This window comes from Mirounga leonina, unplaced genomic scaffold (genome assembly GCF_011800145.1).
Source record: "Mirounga leonina isolate KUSES-001 unplaced genomic scaffold, KU_Mleo_1.0 Mir_128, whole genome shotgun sequence".
Classification (NCBI taxonomy): Eukaryota; Metazoa; Chordata; class Mammalia; order Carnivora; family Phocidae; genus Mirounga; species Mirounga leonina.
In genome coordinates this window covers 34,698,124-34,706,424 of record NW_023270320.1, presented here as the reverse complement: position 1 = coordinate 34,706,424, position 8,301 = coordinate 34,698,124, and the positions used below count along the sequence as shown (strand labels likewise).

Sequence of the window (8,301 nt, the reverse complement as noted above, 5' to 3'; positions counted from 1 at the left end):
ATCTAGAAAAAGTGTTTCCTGTTTTCTTTCTTCTTAGGTCACAACTAATTGAGATTACTTGAAAATAAAAATGAAAGGACTTGTTTTTCCATCTGTTAACCTAATTTTTCTTCAAGAAAGTTGAAAATAGCACTTGTTAGTCTGTGATATTCAAAACATTATTAATGTTGCTCCTAAAGTATCTTCCTTTGAATCTGACTTAAAAAATAAATAGAAGGACCAAAACCAACCTTTTTAATTTAGATTTTTAAAAGTGATGTGCTCATGTGTTTAAATAATTATACCTTCTACTCTTCAGTTTTCCATTGGCATTGGTGTTGGCTGGCTTAAGAAGTATGACTGATGGATATGGGTGTGTAATATCTTGAGGTTCTGGTTATTACTATTTCCTAGAAGTGTTTTACTTCAAAAACATGTTACCGGTCACCTGCGTGGCTCAGTTGGTTAAGCGTCTGCCTTTAGCTCAGGTCATGATCCCAGGGTCCTGGGATCGAGTCCCACATCAGGCTCCTTGCTCAGCGGGGAGCCTGCTTCTCCCTCTGCCTGCCATGCCCCTGCTTGTGCTCTTTCTCTCTCTCTTTCTGACAAATAAATAAATAAAATATAAAAAAAAAAAAACTTGTTACCCACAAACTATGGCCATTCAGTATTAGAGTTGTTATTTAAGATAATGCCTGTGTTATAGTGTCATGAGTTCTTAATTTTGTTCACTTCAGAGGCTGTCATAGTAATGCTTTCTAAATTTCCTTCTCACTTCCAACTGAACGTTAGTTATTTCTTTAAAGAAGACTTATTCATATTTCTAAATAAATTAGTCAACATTTTGTTTTTATTTACAATCTCCCCAAGACAAAAATTAAGATTTTGAGAGGTCTGAAATACAGATAGAGTCTTCAAGAAACTATTAAATGTCAAGTATATATTGAAAGGTATATATTGAAAGCTGCTCCATTTTGTAATGGTAAATTAGGGAAAAGAGAATTTTATTTTTAGAAAGGCTAGCTTTGAACTTGCCATTTAAAAAAATCAATGGTGAGGGGCACCTGGGTGGCTCAGTCGGTTAAGTGGCTACCTTCGACTCAGGTCATGATCTTGGGGTCCTGGTGATCCAGCCCCACGTTGGGCTCCCTGCTCAGCAGGGAGTCTGCTTCTCCCTCTCCCTCTGTCCCTCCTCCCCTCTGCTCCTGCTCTCTCTCTCAAATAAAAGAAAAAAATCAATGATGAAACATTTAGTAAGAAAAACTGCAATAGAATATGTAAATATAACAGTATTATATAATAATATCATATAAATATAAATAAAATGGTATCATAGGTAAAAATGATCATTCTAAAATTATGTTTCTAAAATGTTTTTGTTAAGTGACCAATTAGATCATTTTAATTTAAATCCAACAAACTGGTCAAGGAATGACTTCTTCCTCTTCTGACTTCCCATGGCAGTTCATTTCTTTGTCAGTTTTTGAGCTATTATTGCAGTTTCTGTTAATCTTTGCAGTGATTTGTAAGGTGTAGGACTCTGCCTGTTTCTAGGAAGGCCACAAAATGAATCTCATGGGCCTCGATTAGTATCAAATGAAAGATCACACAGATGGTTCAGGATATAAAAACAGAAAAGAATCACATCGGACTTGTATTCCCAGTCTAGAATGTTTTATCCTTGTATACTAGGCATTTTTTGAAAAGAATAGGGATGAATAAAGGGAGTGAGAAAGCTTTTAAATTATATTTATAGTGATTCTCAAGAAACTGGTTGTTTGACTTTGCATATCAACCTCTCCATCAGCGTTTGAATTACAACTATCTCATTCTCATCCTTTGGCCTACTCTTCCTCCCTGTTTCTGTAGCATGTTTCCACCTGGTGCCTAGGTCAGGTTACAGCCTTAGGGACAACAGCGGGGAGCACTTTGGGGAGTACTGTTGGGAGGATCACGTCACCACTGTAATGCTTCTGTAGGGCTTTGGACATAGCGTATGTCCAGTGACTTTCCAGACTTTGGTGTTATGCCTTTGAGGCCATTTCCATACCATTTACTTATAATCTTTTACCAAAATAAATATTACCCCTATTCCTCCAGCTTTTTCACTGCTTCACCAGCCTATTTGTGAATTCTTGATCTGTTCAAGCCATGGCCTAAGTTCTGAGTCAGTGGTTCTCAAAGTGATACCTGAACCAGCAGAATCAGCATTGTCCTGGAAGTTGCTCGAAGTCCAGATTCTCAGGATCCACCCCAGACCTCCTACATCAGACATTCCAGGAGTAGGGCTGTGCCTTCCACATGATTCTGATGCATTCTAAAGCTTTAGAACCACTCATTTAAATAAGATTAGTCATGTGCTCAGCAGGTTAGTTGGGTCAGATTTTTGTGTTTTCTAGAACATATGGATCTAATATTTATTGGTGAGTGAGCCTTCATTTTATGCTTAGGCCTCACTAAGAAACAGGCAAGTTTGGTGGCAGTTACTTACCCACTGTAGGAGACGTGGAGGCGGGCACTGGGAAGCTCTGCCAACATCCAGGCACTGCTGCTATAATAGCTTCCACCTCTCCCCCTCATGCCAAGTGTTTCACTTCGACTAAGCTCCTTTAGAGTCATTTTAGATACATCACTTTTCAGTGTACTAAGGAATTTGGAACCTAATGTATCTTAATCTTCCTAAACCTATTAAAGTGAGTCCCATGGTGTTTTGTTTTGTTTTTTTACTATGGCAGCTGGCAAGATGCCGTCTTTAGACTCAGTAACCCTAGTCATAGAAAAGAGGAATTTAGGGACACATCTATAATGGCAAACTGAATACCCTGAATTTTCATATTATTGAGCAAGTAAAAAGATCCTTGTAGTTTCAAAACTCCTTAGGATTAATGGACTTTAGCTTTTATCTATGAGTAACACTGGCTATTGTGTAGGTTTAATTGTCCTTTTAAAACATAAAAAAAGAATTTTGTTCCTTTGTAAACTAAATAAAAATTATTATTATACCTTGCAATGCCATATTAACAAATTTAGGTGGCAAATGGCAGGCTAAACTAGTATTTGCAATATATGGCGTATTAATAAACTTAGTATAAAAAGAACACTTGCTAGTTAAGAGAAAGATAAAAACTAGAAACATGGGAAAAGCACATGAATAGGAAATTTAAGAGATACGAATGACCCACACTTGAACAAATGTTCTTCCTCCCCGAAGGTCAACCTGGCAAACATTAAAAAAGAAAGTTACTGCCCAGTGTTGACCCAGATTTGGTGTGGAACAGACACACTTCTCCTTCAGCGAGGAGCTGAGGTGGCGCGTTTGCTCCCCGTGGCTGCTGACGCACATCCAGAGACTTGGTGTCTTACAACACTACACATGTGCTCTTTAACGGGTCAGGAGGCCAGAAGTCTGGGTCTCACTGGGCTAGAGTCCAAGTGTGGGGAGGGCTGCGGTCCTTTTTGGAGGCTTGTGGGAATATCCGTTTTCTTGCACGGAATGCCGTGCTTGGTTTGAGGCTCTGCCTTCACAGTCTTGAAATTGTACTGGGTCTTGCAAATTATGTCGGTGGTTCTGCTTCTACCTTCTTGCTCTTCCTCCCCCTGAGCCTTGTTTTGGCTTGACTCTAACCTCTCTTTCCTTGGCCCTTCTTTGGCGCTAGGCCCTGAGTGGCCCTAGGCTGCCGCTGCCCTGCGGTGCCCACTCAGCCCCACTCCTGTGTCTGTGATCGGACCCGGCCGCTTCTCAGCCCTGCCTAACCTGCTTTGCCTCCTCCCTTCTCACCAGTTGGGAACGTTGAGCAGTTCTGTTTTCCCTTTCGGACTATCTCTCCTTTTTTCCAGATTTTTTCTCCTCACATCTCAGGGTGTCTTTGCCTTGAAGGAGTTTTGTTTCTCTGACAAGACTGCACATTACACTCACGCATATCCTTTATTTCAAGATTGTACTGTTACTGCTCGAACAACCTCCTTTTGCATACGTCACCCCCACGCTCCTGTCTACTCGGTTCCCCCCGTTTGCCAAACTGTGTCTGTGCGCGTGTCTGCGCGCGCGTGTCTTGTGCCTGTGAGCGCGCTCGCGCGTCCACGCACAGCCCGCCTGTGGCGTTACTGTGCTCCTCCCTCTTTCGTTCTGAGGGAGAGGTTTGGGCCCCCGTCACTCTCCTGTTTGACTCCATCCACTCCCCAGAAGTCTGTCCCCCTCCAGCTTCCCAGGGAGCTCTCGCTGGCTTACCAGAGAATCAGCGTTTTGATGACTCCTCGTGTTTGTTCACGGACGTGCAGCGTCGACATTATTAATGGCGGCCTTTTTCCCTCCCGTCTTCCGGTCTCAGCACAGCCACTACTTCCGCTGTCATGTCCATGCAGATGATTCTCAAATGTGGGTCTCTGGCTGGTTCTTGCCCTTTTACAGACCGTATTTCCCAACACTTCCAGAGTGTTCCTTCCAGCATCAGTCTCCGAGTGCCCAGTTTGAAATCCTGTTTTCTTCCTTAACCCGCCTCCGCTCGCGCGCGCCTACTCCGGGCCGGTGGGTATCCGCACGCACTAGCGCGCACGCATGCACGCACACACACGCGCATGCGCACGCACACATTCCCGCCGCTCTGCCCCCGGGCCTTCTCTGTCTCCCGCACCGCCCTGACCGTGTCTTCCAGGCCGGAAGCCCGCTTACGCTTTACTCCTTCCTTACCACATTCAGTTCGTGGTGGAATCAATGTGTATTTGGCTTTCATAACATCTCTTTTTTTTTTTTAAGATTTTATTTATTTATTTGAGACAGAATGAGAGAGAGAGAGAGAGGGAGCTCATGAGAGGGGGGAGGGTCAGAGGGAGAGGCAGGCTCCCCGCTGAGCAGGGAGCCCGATGCGGGGCTCAATCCCAGACTCCAGGATCACGACCTGAGCCGAAGGCAGACGCTTAACCGACTGAGCCACCCAGGCGCCCTTTCATAACATCTCTTGTCTACATTTTCTCTTTTCAAGTTTACGCTACTTCAGTCCTACTTCAGTAGCTCATTGCCTGTGACTTACTGCCCTAAGGGGTTTCAGAAGCCTGTATGTTTTTCTCAGCACCTAGATTATGCCTCTCCTCTGGTCTGAAATCCGGGGAGTCCCCCAGGCCGGTAGAAGCACGTCAGCCTGTTGATGTGAAGCTTCTGTCACGTGACGCCAGTGTGCTCTTCAGTCCTGTCCTCGCGAGCTCTGACCTGTGCTCCACAGACCTTACGGCCCCTACTCTGACCTCGTTTCCCTGTCTTTGCCCCCTTGGTATGCTACCTCCCTCCCTCCTGGCCTCTCTCCAGGCTCCTCTTTATCCTGAAGCTTTCACCAATCACGTATGAGTGATTGAAAAAAATCTTTAAGGGATGCCTGGGTGGCTCAGTCGGTTAAGCATCTGCCTTCGTTGGGCTCAGGTCATGGTCCCGAGGTGCTGGGATCGAGTTCTGCATCGAGTCCCGCATCGGGCTCTCTGCTCAGCGGGAGCCTGCTTCTTCCTCTGCCTGCTCCCCCTGCTTATGTTCTCTCACTCTTTCTGATAAATAAATAAAATCTTAAAAAAAAAAAATCTTTAAGTATGAGTGATTCTTTTATATTTTGAGAATATTTTATATCTCTTCTAGAACATTTTACCATATACTGTGGCCATTTAAGTTTATTTTATTGCCTCATTAATCTCTAACCTACAGGCTTATAGTTTTAGATTATTAATATATATTAAATAGAAAAAGGACTGAACAAGACATTATAAGGTCTTGCTACCCAGCTATGTGAATTTGAGCAAGTCATGTTACCTCTTTGTGCCTTAGTTAAATTAATTCTTGGGAGTCAAGTGAGCCGATAATATATACATATAATGTAAAATTTCCTGTAGAGCTCAATAAAGGTTTTCTGTCCAGTAGGTTTATCATTTACTTATAATGTTTCCAAAATGTAATACAGCAAAATCTCCATTATGTCAGCCACCACCATAATGGCCCTCAAGGAGAAGCTGGTTCAGATGGCAAGGTAGATTATTAGTAGTACCAAGTAGAAGTTCAGGAGATCTGGAAATGGAAACAGGGCAAAGCAAAGACTAAAATAGAGACTAGATATTGACCAAGAAGAATTAACTTAATTAACTACCACTTTCCTCTGGGGCTCTGGGTTTTTCTATAGTTTCCTGGAGGCAGAGTTAGATCTCCATACAGTGGGCTCAAGCTCCAGCAGTTCATTATAAGTACCTGTTTTTTGGCACTCTCAATTGAAATTGTAATTGGTCTCCATATTGTTATTACGAAATTGGTTTTATAATAATGACCCAGTGTTTGGGGATAGTGAGCGCCCTCCTCACTGCTTAGAGTTGAAGACCACTTGGTCAGAGATGGTAGATCATTCCCCACATGGATTGGAGGAGCTCATGGGCTTGGATTTAGGATCGTGAAGTGCCTTCCAATCATCCAAGAAGGGCTGGCTTCTATTTGTTGTGACAGTAAGGGTGGCCTATGTTATTCTAAGCCTTACAAAATCAATAGACTGTTGATAAACACATGCAGGAAAGAATGGGCTGTTGGTGTTTTCTTGCCTCACTTCACCCCTTCTCTAAGCTTCCGTTCCTACCACTCCATGGAAAATACTAGTCCAGGTAACACATGACCTTTGTTTGGCCAGGTGGTCACTTTCTCAGTTCTGGATCTTTCCGTGTCTTCCATTGAGCATATCTGACCAGTTCCTTCTTGAGATGTTTTCTTCTCAGGGCCTCTGTGTCACCCCAGTCTCCTTGTTTTTCTGCTTCCTCCTTGGCTGTTCTCTTTCAAGAGCTGGAAGATAAAAGCTGGAAGATGCAGGATGTGGAATGGATCTAGAAAATGTGTTTAGGGTGGTTGAGCTGTTCCTGGTACATTCCTCAGTGAGAAGATCTTTTTCTTAACTTTTCTTACATATTAGTGATGGGCATTTCTTATTCATCTGTCACAAAGCTGATTTTTTTAGACTTTCATTATAACTTTTTATTTTAATACTATTTTTTTGTCTTTCTATCTTCTTACTTACTTAATAGATTCTAGTAATTGTTCTCAGTGAATACCACAGGGTGATTCTGTGGAACTTTGTACTTAATAAAATTGGATGAGCTCCAATAGCAAAGAAGAAAGTATTAACTAATTTAATCAACAAATGAATGTTTCCCAGCCTGGTATACTATTCAGATTTGTGTTATAAGTTTGTGAATAAATTGAGCTGCTTCTCCCCTAGGGACTTCAGTCAGATATGTGGTTGTGGGAATCTTTTTCTTTCCCACACCGCTTCACATTTTAAAAATTCTTCTGCAGGAAGATCCCAACATACTATAGCTGTTCTTCCTTATGCAGCTAATTTTCCCTGGAGAGAGGCAGGAGAAGATCCAAATCAAGTTTTGTCTAGTCTATTTTCATGTCACTTCAGAAAGCTACTCTTTTCTGTTAAATTGTCAGTAAATATTCTAATCAAGTGAAAGGGAGGGTGGGAAATAGGAAGGGGGGAGAATAAATTCTAAACATTAGTGGAACACTCATGGATATGATTGATTATCCAATATAAAGTGCAGTGCTTTCTCAAGTACAGTGTATACAATATGTGTGTGTGTGTGTGTGTGTATTTCAAATATACCCAAGAGAATGGAAGTCCTGTGTTCATACAGCAACTTATTTAGCATTCACATACATTTTATATGAATGTTCATAGCAGCATTATTTATAGTAGTCAAAGGTTGAAAGCAACTCACATGTATATCATCTGATCAATAGATAAACCAAATGTGGTAGATCCATACAGTGGAGTATTACTCAGCCACCAAAAGTACTGAAGTTCTGATACCTGCTTCACCATGGATGAGCCTCAAAAACGCTATGCGCCTTTATAAGTGTGCCTGGGTGGCTCAGTTGTTGAGCGTCTGCCTTCGGCTCAGGTCATGATCCCAGGGTCCTGGGATCGAGTCCCACATCGGGCTCCCTGTTCAGTGGGGAGCCTGCTTCTCCCTCTCCTACTTCCCCTGCTTGTGCTCCTGCTCCTGCTAGCTCTCTCTCAAATAAATAAAATCTTTAAAAAACAACAACAACAACAACAACAAAAAAAACGCTATGCTAAGTGAAAGAAGCCAGACACAAAAGTCCACAACACTGTGATTCCATTCATGTGAAATGTCTAGAACAGGCAGATCCAGGGAAGGAGAATGCTCAGTGTCTGCAGAAGGTCCAGGGTGTCTGTCTGGAGAGACGGAAATGGTCTGGAATTTGATAGTGGGGATGGTTGCACAGCTTTGTGAATCTACTAAAAACCACTGAGTTGCACAGTTTGAAATGATTAATTTTAT

At 42.4% G+C, this 8,301-nt stretch overlaps 1 protein-coding gene across 2 annotated transcripts in view; it reads left to right on the top strand.

Annotated features, from left to right (window-relative positions):
- Positions 1-8,301, top strand: part of AGPAT5 (1-acylglycerol-3-phosphate O-acyltransferase 5) — a 79,166-nt gene that overhangs the window by 55,646 nt on the left and 15,219 nt on the right. The window lies entirely within an intron of this gene.